The sequence below is a fragment of the Schistocerca gregaria genome, unplaced genomic scaffold (assembly GCF_023897955.1).
Source record: "Schistocerca gregaria isolate iqSchGreg1 unplaced genomic scaffold, iqSchGreg1.2 ptg000079l, whole genome shotgun sequence".
Taxonomy (NCBI): Eukaryota; Metazoa; Arthropoda; class Insecta; order Orthoptera; family Acrididae; genus Schistocerca; species Schistocerca gregaria.
Window position 1 is genome coordinate 2,590,698 of NW_026061711.1, and position 15,924 is coordinate 2,606,621.

The window sequence follows — 15,924 nt, forward strand, 5'->3', positions numbered from 1 at the left end:
CAAAGCGGCTGCTAGTCCTCCTTACATGGAAAATCTTTAGGTCCTAGCTAATGTTCAAGGCAGAAAAGAAGGGTAAAAAGTCAGTAATCGATAACTAAAACTTGAATTGTACTGCTTCTTACCGGCTATTACATCAACTTAGAAGCTTCTTCTGTGTTCTAGTATGGTGCTTTTAGTGTCTCCGCATACCGCAGCGTGCGACATATCTTTGCGGACGAAAAATGTAACCGTTTCAGAGAGAAGAGCGGCCAATGTGACGATCTGGCTTTAAGTCGATTCGATAACAAATTACGAAAATGGACGTATTTGTCAGGATTTTACTACATATGAACACTTTTCACATTCTCCCGTGCAACGCGGCTGCTAGTCCTCCTTTCATGCAAAATCTTAAGGTCCTAGCTCATGTCCAAGGCACTAAAAAGTGGTAAAATGTCAATATTCGATAACCAAAACTTGAATTATACTGCTTCTTACTGGCTATTACATCAACTTAGAAGCTTCGTCTGTGTTCTACTATGGTGGGTTTAGTGTCTCCGCACACCGCAGCACGCGACATAGCTTTGAGGACGATAAATGTAAATGTTTCAGAGAGAAGAGCGGCCAATGTGACGATCTGGCTTTAAGTCGATTCGATAACAATGAACAAAACGGATGGATTTCTCAGATTTTTACTACATATGAACACTCATAACATTCCCGTGCAACGCGGCTGCTAGTCCTCCTTTCATGCAAAATCTTAAGGTCCTAGCTCATGCCCAAGGCACTAAAGAATGGTAAAATATCAATAATCGATAGCCAAAACTTGAATTATACTGCTTCTTACTGGCTATTACATCAACTTAGAAGCTTCGTCTGTGTTCTACTATGGTGGTTTTAGTGTCTCCGCATACCGCAGCACGCGACATAGCTTTGCAGATGATAAATGTAACCGTTCCAGAGAGAAGAGTTGCGAATGTGACGATCTGGCTCTAAGTCGATTCGATACCAAATGAAGAAAACGGACGGATTTCTCTGGTTTTTACTACATATGAACACTTTTTACATTCTCCCGTACAACGCGGCTGCTAGTCCTCCTTTCATGGAAACTCTTAAGGTCCTAGATCATGTCCAAGGCACTAAAGAAGGGTAAAAAGGCAATAATCGAAAATTAAAACTTGAATTGTCCTGGTTCGTACTGGTTACTACATCAACTTAGAAGCTTCTTCTGTGTTCTACTATGGTGCTTTTAGTGCCTCCGCATACCGCAGCACGCGACATAGTTTTGCAGGCGATAAATGTAACCGTTTCAGAAAGAAGAGCGGAAAATGTGATGATCTGACTTTAAGTCGATTCGATAATAAGTGACGGAAAATAACGGATTTCTCTGTTTTTTACTACATATGAACAGTTTTTACATTCTCCCGTTCAACGCGGCTGCTACTCCACCTTTCATGCAAAATCTTAAGGTTCTGGCTCATGTCCAACGCACCAAAGAAGGGTAAAATGTCAATAATCCATAACTAAAACTTGAATTGTACTGCTTCGTACTGGTTATTACATGAACTTAGAAGCTTCTTCTGTGTTCTACTGTGGTGCTTTTAGTGTCTCCGCATACCGCAGCACGCGACATAGCTTTGCAGACGATAAATGTAACCGTTTCAGAGAGACGAGCGGCCAATGTGCGATCTGGCTTTCAGTCGATTCTTTAACAAAAGAAGAAAACGGGCGGATTTCTCAGGTTTTTACTACATGTGAACACTTTTTACATTCTCCCGTACAACGCGGTTGCTAGTCCTCCTTTCATGCAAAATCGTAAGGTCCTAGCTCATGTCCAAGGCACAAAAGAAGGGTAAAAAGTCAATAACCAATAACTGAAACTTGAATTGTACTACTTCTTACTGGTTATTACATCAACTTAGACGCTTCATTTGTGTTCTCCTATTGTGCTTCTAGTGTGTCCACATAGCTCATGTCAAAGCCGCCAAAGAATAGTAAACAGACAATAATCGATAACTAAATTTAAATTGTACTGCTTCTTACTGGCTATTACATCAACTTAGAAGCTACTTCTGTGTTCTACTATGGTGCTTTTAATGACTACGCATTCCGCAGCTCGCGACGTAGCTTTGCAGACGATAAATTAACCCGTTTCAGGGAGAAGAACGGGCAATGTGACGATCTGGCTTCAAGTCGATTCGATAACAATTGACGAAAACGAACGGTTTTTGCCGGTTTTCACTACATACGAACACTTTTCACGTTCTCCCGTCCAACGCGGCTGCTAGTCTTCCTTTCATGCAAAATCTTAAGGTCCTAGCTCATGTCCAAGGTACCAAAGAAGGGTAAAAGTCAATAATCGATAGCTAAAACTTGAGTTGTACGGCTTCTTACTGGCTATTACATCAACTTAGAAGCTACTACTGTGTTCTACTATGGTGCTTTTAGTGTCTATGCATACCGCAGCACGCAACATAGCTTTGCAGACGATAAATTTACTCGTTTCAGGGTGAAGAGCGGCCAATGTGACGATCTGGCATCATGTCGATTCGATAACAATTGACGAAAACGAACGGTTTTTGCAGGTTTTCACTACATACGAACACTTTTCACATACTCTCGTGCAACGCGGCTGCTAGTTCTCCTTTCAAGCAAAATCTTAATGTACTAGCTCATGTCCAAGGCGCCAAAGAAGGGTAAAACGTCAGTAATCGATAACTAAAACTTGAATTGTACTGCTTCTTACTTGCTATTACGTCAACTTAGAAGCATCTTCTGTGTTCTACTGTGGTGCTTTTAGTGTCTCCGCATACCGCAGCACGCGACATAGCTTTGCAGACGATAAATGTAACCGTTTCAGAGAGACGAGCGGCCAATGTGCGATCTGGCTTTCAGTCGATTCTTTAACAAATGAAGAAAACGGGCGGAGTTCTCATGTTTTTACAACATATGAACACTTTTTACATTCTCCCGTACAATGCGGTTGCTAGTCCTCCTTTTATGCAAAATCGTAAGGTCCTAGCTCATGTCCAAAGCACCAAAGAAGGGTAAAAAGTCAATAACCGATAAATAAAACTTGAATTGTACTACTTCTTACTGGCTATTACATCAACTTAGACGCTTCATCTGTGTTCTCCTATTGTGCTTCTAGTGTGTCCACGTAGCTCATGTCCAAGCCGCCAAAGAATAGTAAACAGACAATAATCGATAACTAAATTTGAATTGTACTGCTCCTTACTGGCTATTACATCAACTTAGAAGGTACTTCTGTGTTCTACTATGGTGCTTTTAGTGTCTCCGCATATCGCAGCACGCGCATAGCTTTGCAGACGATAAATGTAACCGTTTCAGGCAGAAGAGTGGTTTATGTGACAATCTGGCTTTATGTCGATTTGATAATAAATGAAGACAACTGACGGACTTCTCGGGTTTTTATTACATATGAACACGTTTCACATTCTCCCGTGCAATGCTGCTGCTGGTCCTCCTCTCATGCAAAATCTTAAGGTCCTAGCTCATGTCCAAGTCACCAAAGAAGCGTAAAAAGTCAATAATCGATAACTAAAACTTGAATTGTACTGCTTCTTACTGGCTATTACATCAACTTAGAAGCTTCTTGTGTGTTCTACTATTTTGATTTCAGTGTCTCCGCATACCGCAGCACGCGACATAGCTTTGCAGACGATAAATGTAACCGTTTCAGAGAAAAAAGCGGTCAATGTGACGCTCTGGCTATAAGTCGATTCAATAACAAATGACGAAAACGGACGGATTTCTCAGGTTTTTACTACATATGAACACTTTTCACATTCTCCCGTGTAACGCGGCTGCTAGTCCTCCTCCCATTCAAAATCTTAAGGTCCTAGCTCATGTCGAACGCACCAAAGAACTTTTAGTCAATAATCGATAACTAAAACTTGAATTGTACTGCTTCTTACTGACTATTACGTCAACTTAGAAGCTTCTGCTGTTTTCTACTATGGTGCTTTTAGTGTCTCCGCACACAGCAGCACGCGACATAGCTTTGCAGGCGATAAATGTAACGTTTCAGAGAGAAAAGCGGCCAATGTGACGCTCTGGCTTTAAGTCGATTCGATAACAAATGAAGAAAACGGAAGGATTTCTCAGGTTTTTACTACATATGAACACTTTTCACATTCTCCCGTGTAACGCGGCTGCTAGTCCTCCTCCCATGCAAAATCTTAAGGTCCTAGCTCATGTCGAACGCACCAAAGAACTTTTAGTCAATAATCGATAACTAAAACTTGAATTGTACTGCTTCTTACTGACTATTACGTCAACTTAGAAGCTTCTGCTGTTTTCTACTATGGTGCTTTTAGTGTCTCCGCACACAGCAGCACGCGACATAGCTTTGCAGGCGATAAATGTAACCGTTTCAGAGGGAAGAGCGGCCATTGTGAAGATCTGGCTTTAAGTCGATTCGATAACAAATGACGAAAACGGAAGGTTTTAACAGGTTTTCACTTAATATGAACCCTTTTCACATTCTCCCGTGCAACGCGGCTGCTAGTTCTCCTTTAATGCAAATCTTAAGGTCCTAGCTCATGTCCAAGGCACCAAATAAGGGTAAAAAATCAATAATCGCTAACTAAAACTTCAATTGTAGTGCTTCTTACCGGCTATTACATCAACTTAGAAGCTACTTCTGTGTTCTACTATGGTGCTTCTAGTGTCTCCGCATACCGCAGCACGCGACATATCTTTGCAGACGCTAAATTTAACCGTTTCAGAGAGAAGAGCGGCCAATGTGACGATCTGGCTTCAAGTCGATTCGATAACAAATGACGAAAACGTACGGTTTTGGCAGGTGTTTCACTACATATGAACACTTTTCACATTTTCCGTGCAACGCGACTGCTAGTCCTCCTTTCATGCAAAATCTTAAGGTCCTAGCTGAAGTCCAAGGCGCCAAAGAAGGGTAAAAACGCAGTAATCGATATCAAAAACTTGAATTGTACTGCTTCTTACTTTCTATTACATCAACTTATTTGCTTCTTCAGTGTTCTACTATTTTGCTTTTAGTGTCTCGGCAAACGTAGCACGCGACAGAGTTTTGCAGACGATAAATGTAACCGTTTCAGAGAGAAGAGCGGCCAATGTGACGATCTGGGTTTAAGTCGATTCGTTAACACATGAAGAAACGGACGGTGTTCCAAGGTATTTTCTACATATGAGCACTTTTCAGATTCTCCCGTCTTAAGCGGCTGCTAGTCCTCCTCCCATGAAAAATCTTAAGGTCCTAGCTCATGTCGAACGCACCAAAGAATGTTTAGTCAATAATCGATAACTAAAACTTGAATTGTACTGCTTCTTACTGGCTATTACGTCAACTTAGAAGCTTCTTCTGTGTTCTATCATGGTGCTTGTAGTGCCTCCGCACACAGCAGCACGCTACATAGCTTTTCAGGCGATAAATGTAACCGTTTCAGAGAGAAGAGCGGCCAATGTTACGATCTGGCTTTAAGTCGATTCGATAACAAGTGACGGTAACCGACGGATTTCTCTGGTTTTTACTACATATGATCACTTTTCACATTCTCCCGTCCAACGCGGGTGCTAGTTCTTTTTTCATGCAAAATCTTAAGGTCCTAGCTCATGTCCAAGGCACCAAAGAAATATAAAAAGTCAATTATCGATAACTAAAACTTGAATTGTACTACTTCTTACTGGCTATTACATCAACTTAGAAGCTTCATCTGTGTTCTCCTATGGTACTTTTAGTGTGTCCACATACCGCAGCACGCGACATTGCTTTCCAGACGAGAAATGTTACCGTTTCAGAGAGAAGAGCGGCCAATGTGACGATCTGGGTTTAAGTCGATTCGATAACAAATGACGAAAACGGACGGATTTCCAAGGTTTTTACTACATATGAACACTTTTTAGATTCTCCCGTCTAATGCGGCTGCTAGTCCTCCTCCTATGAAAAATCTTAAGGTCCTAGCTCATGTCGAACGCCCCAAAGAACGTTTAGTCAATAATCGATAACTAAAACTTGAATTGTACTGATTCTTACTGGCTATTACGTCAACTTAGAAGCTTCTTCTATGTTCTACTATGGTGCCTTTAGTGTCTTCGCATACCGCAGCGTGCGACATAGCTTTGCAGGCGATAAATATAACCGTTTCAGGGAGTCGAGCGGCCAATGTGCCATCTGGCTTTAAGTCGATTCGATAACAAATGAAGAAAACGGACGGATTTCTCAGGTTTTTACTACATATGAACACTTTTTACATTCTCCCGTACAACTCGGGTGCTAGTCCTCCTTTCATGCAAAATCGTAATGTCCTAGCTCATGTCCAAGGCACCAAAGAAGGGAAAAAAGTCAATAAATGATAACTAAAACTTGAATTGTACTGCTTCTTACCGGCTATTACATCAACTTAGATTCTTATTCTGTGTTCTACTATGGGCTTTTAGTGTCTCCGCATACCGCAGCGTGCGACATACCTTTGCAGACGATAAATGTAACCGTTTCAGAGAGATGAGCGGCCAATGTGCGATCTGGCTGTAAGTCGATTCGATAGCAAATGAAGAAAACGGGCGGATTTCTCAGCTTTTTACTACATATGAACACTTTTTACATTCTCCCGTACAACGCGGTTGCTAGTCCTCCTTTCAAGCAAAATCTTAAGGTCCTAGCTCATGTCGAACGCACCAAAGAACGTTTAGTCAATAATCGATAACTAAAACTTGAATTGTACTGCTTCTTACTGGCTCTTACATCAACTTAGAAGCTTCTTCTGTGGTCTACTATGGTGCTTTTAGTGTCTCCGCACACAACAGCACGCGACATAGCTTTGCAGGCGGTAATGTAACCGTTTTAGAGAGAGGAGCGGCCAATGTGACGATCTGCCTTTAAGACGATTCGATAACAAATGACGAAAACGGACGGATTTCTCAGGTTTTACCTACACATGAACATTTTACACATTCTCCCGTATAACGCGGTTGCTAGTCCTCCTTCCATGCAAAATCTTATGGTCCTAGCTCATGTCCAAGGCACCAAAGAAGCGTAAAAAGTCAATAATCGATAACTAAAACTTGAATTGTACTGCTTCTTACATTCTATTACGTCAACTTAGAAGCTTCTTCTGTGTTCTACTATGGTGCTTTTAGTGTCTCCGCACACAGCAGCACGCGACATAGCTTTGAGGCGATAAATGTAACCGTTTCAGAGAGAAGAGCGGCCAATGTGACGATCTGGCTTTAAGTCGATTCGATAACAAGTGACGGTAGCCGACGGATTTCTCTGGTTTTTACTACATATGAACACTTTTCGCATTCTCCCGTGCAACTCAGGTGCTAGTTCTCCTTTCATGCAGATCCTTAAGGTCCTAGCTCATGTCCAAGGCACCAAAGAAGGGTAAAAAGTGAATAATCGCTAACTAAAACTTGACTTGTACTGCTTCTTACTGGCTATTACATCAACTTAGAAGCTACTTCTGTGTTCTACTATGGTGCTTTTAGTGTCTCCGCATACCGCAGCACGCGACATACCTTTGCAGACGATAAATGTAACCGTTTCAGAGAGAAGAGCGGCCAAAGTGACAATCTGGCTTTATGTGGATTCGATATTAAATGAAGAAAACGGACGGATTTCTCAGGTTTTTACTACATATGAACACGTTTCACATTCTCCCGTGCAACGCGGCTGCTGGTCCTCCTCTCATGCAAAATCTTAAGGTCCTAGCTCATGTCCAAGGCACCAAAGAAGGGTAAAAAGTCAATAATCGATAACTAAAACTTGAAATGTACTGCTGCTTACTGGCTATTACATCAACTTAGAAGCTTCTTCTGTGTACTAGTATTGTGCTTTCAGTGGCTACGCATACCGCAGCACGCGACAGAGCTCTGCAGATGATAAATGTAACCTTTTCAGAGAGAAGAGCAGCCAATGTGACGATCTGGCTTTAAGTCCATTCGATACGAAATCGAACGGATTTCTCAGTTTTTTACTACATATGAACACTTTTCACATTCTCCCGTGTAACGCGGCTGCTAGTCCTCCTCTCATGCAAAACCTTAAGGTCCTAGCTCATGTCGAACGCACCAAAGAACGATTAGTCAATAATCGATAAATAAAACTTGAATTGTACTACTTCTTACTGGCTATTATATCAACTTAGAAGCTACTTCTGTGTTCTACTATCGTGCTTTTAGTGTCAACGCATACCGCAGCACGCGACATAGCTTTGCAGATGATCAATTAACCCAGTTTCAGGGAGAAGAGCGGCCAATGTGACGATCTGGCTTTAAGTCGATTCGATAACAATTGACGAAAACGGACGGATTTCCAAGGTTTTTACTACCTATGAACACTTTTTAGATTCTCCCGTCTAATGCGGCTGCTAGTCCTCCTCCTATGAAAAATCTTAAGGTCCTAGCTCATGTCGAACGCCCCAAAGAACGTTTAGTCAATAATCGATAACTAAAACTTGAATTGTACTGATTCTTACTGGCTATTACGTCAACTTAGAAGCTTCTTCTGTGTTCTACTATTTTGCTTTTAGTGTCTCCGCATACCGCAGCACGCGACATAGTTTTGCAGACGATAAATGTAACCGTTTCAGAGAGAAGATCGTCCAATGTGACGATCTGCCTTTAACTCGATTCGATAACAAATGACGAAAACGGACTGATTTCTCGGGTTTTTACTACACATGAACACTTTTCACATTCTCCCGTTCTACGGGGCTGCTAGTCCACCTTTCATGCAAAATAATAAGGTCGTATCTCATGTCCAAGGCACCAAAGAAGGCTAAAAAGTAAATAATCGTCAGTTAAAACTTGAATTGTACCGCTTCTTACTGTTCATTACGTCAACTTAGATTTCTCTTCTGTGTTCTACTATGGTGCCTTTAGTGTCTTCGCATACCGCAGCGTGCGACATAGCTTTGCAGACGAAAAATCTAACCGTTTCAGTGAGTTGAGCGGACATAGTGACGATGTGGCTTTAAGTCGATTCGATAACAGATGAAGAAAACCGACCGATTTCTCAGGTTTTTACTACATATGAACACTTTCAACATTCTTTCTTGCAACGCGGCTGCTATTCGTCATTTCATGCAAAATCTTAAGGTCCTAGCTGATGTCCAAGCCACCAAAGAAAAGTAAACAGTCAATAATCGATAACTAAATTTGAATTGTACTGCTTCTTACTGGCTATTACATCAACTTAGAAGGTTCTTCTGTGTTCTACTATTGTGCTTTTAGTGTCTCCGCATACCGCAGCGTGCGACATAGCTTTGCAGGCGATAAATGTAACCGTTTCAGAGAGACGAGCGGCCAATGTGCCATCTGGCTTTAAGTCGATTCGATAACAAATGAAGAAAACGGACGGATTTCTCAGGTTTTTACTACATATGAACACTTTTTACATTCTCCCGCACAACGCGGGTGCTAGTCCTCCTTTCATGCAAAATTGTAATGTCCTAGCTCATGTCCAAGGCACCAAAGAAGGGTAAAAAGTCAATAAATGATAACTAAAACTTGAATTGTACTGCTTCTTACCGGCTATTACATCAACTTAGAGGCTTATTCTGTGTTCTACTATGGGCTTTTAGTGTTTCCGCATACCGCAGCGTGCGACATAGCTTTGCAGATGATAAATGTAACCGTTTCAGAGAGATGAGCGGCCAATGTGCGATCTGCCTGTAAGTCGATTCGATAGCAAATGAAGAAAACGGGCGGATTTCTCAGGTTTTTACTACATATAAGCACTTTTTACATTCTCCCGTACAACGCGGTTGCTAGTCCTCCTTTCAAGCAAAATCTTAAGGTCCTAGCTCATGTCCAAGGCACCAACTAAGGGAAAAAGTAAATAATCGATAACTAAAATTTGAATTGTACTGCTTCTTACTGGCTATTACATCAACTTAGAAGCTTCTTCTGTGTTCTACTATTATGGTTTTAGTGTCTCCGCATACCGCAGCAAGCGACATAGGTTTGCAGACGAAAAATGTAACCGTATCAGAGAGAAGCGCGGGCAATGTGACGCTCTGGCTTTAAGTCGATTCAGTAACAAATGACGAAAACGGACGGATTTCTCAGGTTTTTACTACATATGAACACTTTTCAGATTCTCTCGTGTTACGCGGCTGCTAGTCCTCCTCCCATGCAAAGTCTTAAGGTCCTAGCTCATGTTGAACGCACCAAAGAACGTTTAGTTCACAATCGATAAATAAAACTTGAATTGTACTGCTTCTTACTGGCTATTACGTCAACTTAGAAGCTTCTTCTGTGTTCTACTATGGTGCTTTTGTGTCTCCGCACACAGCAGCACGCGACATAGCTTTGAGGCGATAAATGTAACCGTTTCAGAGAGAAGAGCGGCCAATGTGACAATCTGGCTTTAAGTCGATTCGATAACAAGAGAAAGTGGCCGACGGATTTCTCTGGTTTTTACTACATATGAACACTTTTCGCATTCTCCCGTGCAACTCAGGTGCTAGTTCTCCTTTCATGCAAATCCTTAAGGTCCTAGCTCATGTCCAAGGCACCAAAGAAGGGTAAAAAGTCAATAATCGCTAACTAAAACTTGACTTGAACTGCTTCTTACTGGCTATTACATCAACTTAGAAGCTACTTCTGTGTTCTACTATGGTGCTTTTAGTGTCTCCGCATACCGCAGCACGCGACATAGCTTTGCAGACGATAAATGTAACCGTTTCAGAGAGAAGAGCGGCCATGGTGACAATCTGGCTTTATGTCGATTCGATAATAAATGAAGAAAACGGACGGATTTCTCAGGTTTTTACTACATATGAACACGTTTCACATTCTCCCGTGCAACGCGGCTGCTGGTCCTCCTCTCATGCAAAATCTTAAGGTCCTAGCTCATGTCCAAGGCACCAAAGAAGGGTAAAAAGTAAATAATCGATAACTAAAACTTGAATTGTACTGCTTCTTACTGGCTATTACATCAACTTAGAAGCTTCTTCTGTGTTCTACTATTTTGATTTTAGTGTCTCCGCATACCGCAGCACGCGACATAGCTTCGCAGACGAAAAATGTAACCGTTTCAGAGAGAAGAGCGGCCAATGTGACGCTCTGGCTTTAAGTCGATTCAATAACAAATGACTAAAACGGACGGATTTTTTCAGGTTTTTGTTACATATGAACACTTTTCACATTCTCCCGTGCAACGCGGTTGATAGTAATCCACTCATGCAAAATCTTAGGGTCCTCGCTCATGTCCAAGGCACCAAAGAAGGGTAAAGAGTTAATAATCGAGAACCAAAAGTTGAATTGTACTGCTTCTGACTGGCTATAACATCAACTTAGAAGCTTCTTCTGTGTTCTACTATTTTGGTTTTAGTGTCACCGCATAAGGCAGCACGCGACTTAACTTTGCAGACGATATATGTAACCATTTATGAGAGAAGAGCGGCCATTGTGACAATCTGGCTTTACGTCGATTCGATAATAAATGAAGAAAACGGACGGATTTCTCATGTTTTTACTACATATGAACACTTTCCACATACTACCGTCCAACGCAGCTGCTGGTCCTCCACTCGTGCAAAATCTTAAGGTCCTAGCTCATGTCCAAGGCACCAAGAAGTATAAAAATTCAATAATCCATAACTAAAACTTGAATTGTACTACTTCTTACTGGCTATTACATCAACTTAGAAGCTTCATCTGTGTTCTCTTATGGTGCTTTTAGTGTCTCCACATACCGCAGCACGCGACATTGCTTTGCAGACGATAAATGTAACCGTTCCAGATAGAAGAGCGGCCAATGTGACGATCTGGGTTTAAGTCGATTCGATAACAAATGACGAAAACGGACGGACTTCCAAGGTTTTTACTACATATGAACACTTTTTAGATTCTCCCGTGCAACGCGGGTGCTAGTTCTCCTTTCATGCAAAATCTTAAGGTCCTAGCTCATGTCCAAGGCACCAAAGAAGGGTAAAAAGTCAATAATCGATAACTAAAACTTGAAATGTACTGCTGCTTACTGGCTATTACATCAACTTAGAAGCTTCTTCTGTGTTCTAGTACTGTGCGTTTAGTGGTTACGCATACCGCAGCACGCGACAGAGCTCTGCAGATGATAAATGTAACCTTTTCAGAGAGAAGAGCAGCCAATGTGACGATCTGGCTTTAAGTCCATTCGATACGAAATGAAGAAAACGGACGGATTTCTCAGTTTTTTACTACATATGAACATTTTTCACATTCTCCCGTGTAACGCGGCTGCTAGTCCTCCTCTCATGCAAAACCTTAAGGTCCTAGCTCATGTCGAACGCACCAAAGAACGATTAGTCAATAATCGATAAATAAAACTTGAATTGTACTGCTTCTTACTGGCTATTACATCAACTTAGAAGCTACTTCTGTGATCTACTATGGTGCTTTTAGTGTCAACGCATACCGCAGCACGCGACATAGCTTTGCAGATGATCAATTAACCCAGTTTCAGGGAGAAGAGCGGCCAATGTGACGATCTGGCTTTAAGTCGATTCGATAACAATTGACGAAAACGAACGGTTTTTGCAGGTTTTCACTACATACGAACATTTTTCACATTCACCCGTGCAACGTGGCTGCTAGCCCTCCTTTCATGCAAAATCTTAAGGTCCTAGCTCATGTCCAAGGCGCCAAAGAAGGGTAAAAAGTCAGTAACCGATAAGTAAAACTTGAATTGTACTGCTTCTTACTGGGTATTACATCAACTAAGAAGATTCTTCTGTGTTCTACTATGGTGCTTTTAGTGTCTCCGCAACCGCAGCACGAGACATAGCTTTGCAGACGATAAATGTAACCCTTTCAGAGAGAGGAGCGTCCAATGTGACGATCTGCCTTTAACTCGATTCGTTAACAAATGACGAACACGGACAGATTTCTCGGGTTTTTACTACACATGAACACTTTTCACATTCTCCCGTTCAACGGGGCTGCTAGTCCACCTTTCATGCAAAATCTTAAGGTCGTAGCTCATGTCCAAGGCACCAAAGAAGGGTAAAAAGTCAATAATCGTCAGTTAAAACTTGAATTGTACTGCTTCTTACCGTTCATTACGTCCACTTAGATTTCTCTTCTGTGTTCTACTATGGTGCCTTTAGTGACCTCGCATACCGCAGCGTGCGACATAGCTTTGCAGGCGATAAATATAACCGTTTCAGAGAGACGAGCGGCCAATGTGCCATCCGGCTTTAAGTCGATTCGATAACAAATGAAGAAAACGGACGGATTTCTCAGGTTTTTACTACATATGAACACTTTTTACATTCTCTCGTACAACGCGGCTGCTATCCCTCCTTTCATGCAAAATCGTAATGTCCTAGCTCATGTCCAAGGCACCAAAGAAGGGTAAAAAGTCAATAAATGATAACTAAAACTTGAATTGTACTGCTTCTTACCGGATATTACATCAACTTAGAAGCTTCTTCTGTGTTCTACTATGGGCATTTAGTGTCTCCGCATACCGCAGCGTGCGACATAGCTTTGCAGACGATAAATGTAACCCTTTCAGAGAGATGAGCGGCCAATGTGCGATCTGGCTGTAAGTCGTTTCGATAGCAAATGAAGAAAACGGGCGGATTTCTCAGGTTTTTACTACATATGAATACTTTTTACATTCTCCCGTACAACGCGGTTGCTATTCCTCCTTTGAAGCAAAATCTTAAGGTCCTAGCTCATGTCGAACGCATCAAAGAACGTTTAGTCAATAATCGATAACTAAAACTTGAATTGTACTGCTTCTTACTGGCTCTTACGTCAACTTAGAAGCTTCTTCTGTGGTCTACTATGGTGCCTTTAGTGTCTCGGCACACAGCAGCACGCGACATAGCTTTGCAGGCGATAAATGTAACCGTTTCAGAGAGAGGAGCGGCCAATGTGACGATCTGCCTTTCAGACGATTCGATAACAAATGACGAAAACGGACGGATTTCTCAGGTTTTAACTACACATGAACATTTTACACATTCTCTCGTACAACGCGGCTTCTTTTCCTCCTTATATGCAAAATCTTAAGGTCTTAGCTCATGTCTATTGTACCAAAGAAATATAATAAGTCAATAATCGATAACTAAATTTGAATTGTACTGCTTCTTACTGGCTATTACATTAACTCAGAAGCTTCTTCTGTGTTATACTATGGGCTTGTAGGGTCTCCGCATACCGCAGCACGCGACATAGCTTTGAAGACGATAAATGTAACCGTTTCAGAGAGAAGAGCGACCAATGTGACATTCTGGCTTTATGTCGATTCGATAACAAATGAAGAAAACGGACGGATTTCTCAGGTTTTTACTACATATGAACACGTTTCACATTCTCCCGTGCAACGCGGCTGCTGGTCCTCCTCTCATGCAAAATCTTAAGGTCCTAGCTCATGTCCAAGTCACCAAAGAAGTATAAAAAGTCAATTATCGATAACTAAAACTTGAATTGTACTGCTTCTTACTGGCTATTACATCAACTTAGAAGCTTCTTCTGTGTTCTACTATTTTGATTTTAGTGTCTCCGCATACCGCAGCACGAGACATAGCTTTGCAGACGAAAAATGTAACCGTTTCAGAGAGAAGAGCGGCCAATGTGACGCTCTGGCTTTAAGTCGATTCAATAACAAATGACGAAAACGGATGGATTTCTCAGGTTTTTAATGCATATGAACACTTTCCAGATTCTCCCATGTAAAGCAGCTGCTAGTCCTCCTCCCATGCAAAATCTTAAGGTCCTACCTCATGTCCAAAGCACCAAAGGGGTAAAAAGTCAATATTCGATAACTGAAACTTGAATTGTACTGCTTCTTACTTGCTATTACATCAACTTAGATTCTTCTTTTGTGTTCCACTATTTTGCTTTTAGTGTCTCCGCATACCGCAGCACGTGACATAGCTTTGCAGACGATATATGTAACCGTTTCAGAGAGGAGGGCGACCAATGTGACGCTCTGGCTTTAAGTCGATTCAATAACAAGTGACGAAAACGGACGGATTTTGTCAGGTTTTTATTACATATGAACACTTTTCACATTCTCCCGTGCAACGCGGCTGCTAGTAAACCTCTCATGCAAAATCTTAGGGTCCTAGCTCATGTCCAAGGCACCAAAAAAGGGTAAAAAGTCAATAATCGAGAACTAAAAGTTGAATTGTACTACTTCTGACTGGCTATAACATCAGTTTAGAAGCTTCTTCTGTGTTCTACTGTTTTGCTTTTAGTGTCTCCGCATACCGCAGCACGCGACTTAGCTTTGCAGACGATAAATGTAACCGTTTAAGAGAGAAGAGCGGCCAATGTGACGATCTGGGTTTAAGTCGATTCGATAACAAATGAAGAAAACGGACGGATTTCCAAGGTTTTTACTACATATGAACACTTTTCAGATTCTCCCGTCTAACGCGGCTGCTAGTCCTCCTCCTATGAAAAATCTTAAGGTCCTAGCTCATGTCGAACGCACCAGAGAACGTTTAGTCAATAATCGATAACTAAAACTTGAATTGTACGGCTTCATACTGGCTATTACGTCAACTTAGAAGCTTCTTCTGTGTTCTACTATGGTGCTTTTAGTGTCTCCGCACACATCAGTACACGACATAGCTTTGCAGGCGATAAATGTAACCGTTTCAGAGAGAAGAGCGGCCAATGTTACGATCTGGCTTTAAGTCGATTCGATAACAAATAAAGAAAACAGACGGATTTCTCAGGTTTTTACTACATATGAATACTTTTTACATTCTCCCTTACAACGCGGTTGCTATTCCTCCTTTCAAGCAAAATCTTAAGGTCCTAGCTCATGTCGAACGCACCAAAGAACGTTTAGTCAATAATCGATAACTAAAACTTGAATTGTACTGCTTCTTAGAGGCTCTTACGTCAACTTAGAAGATTCTTCTGTGGTCTACTATGGTGCCTTTAGTGTCTCCGCACACAGCAGCACGCGACATAGCTTTGCAGGCGATAAATGTA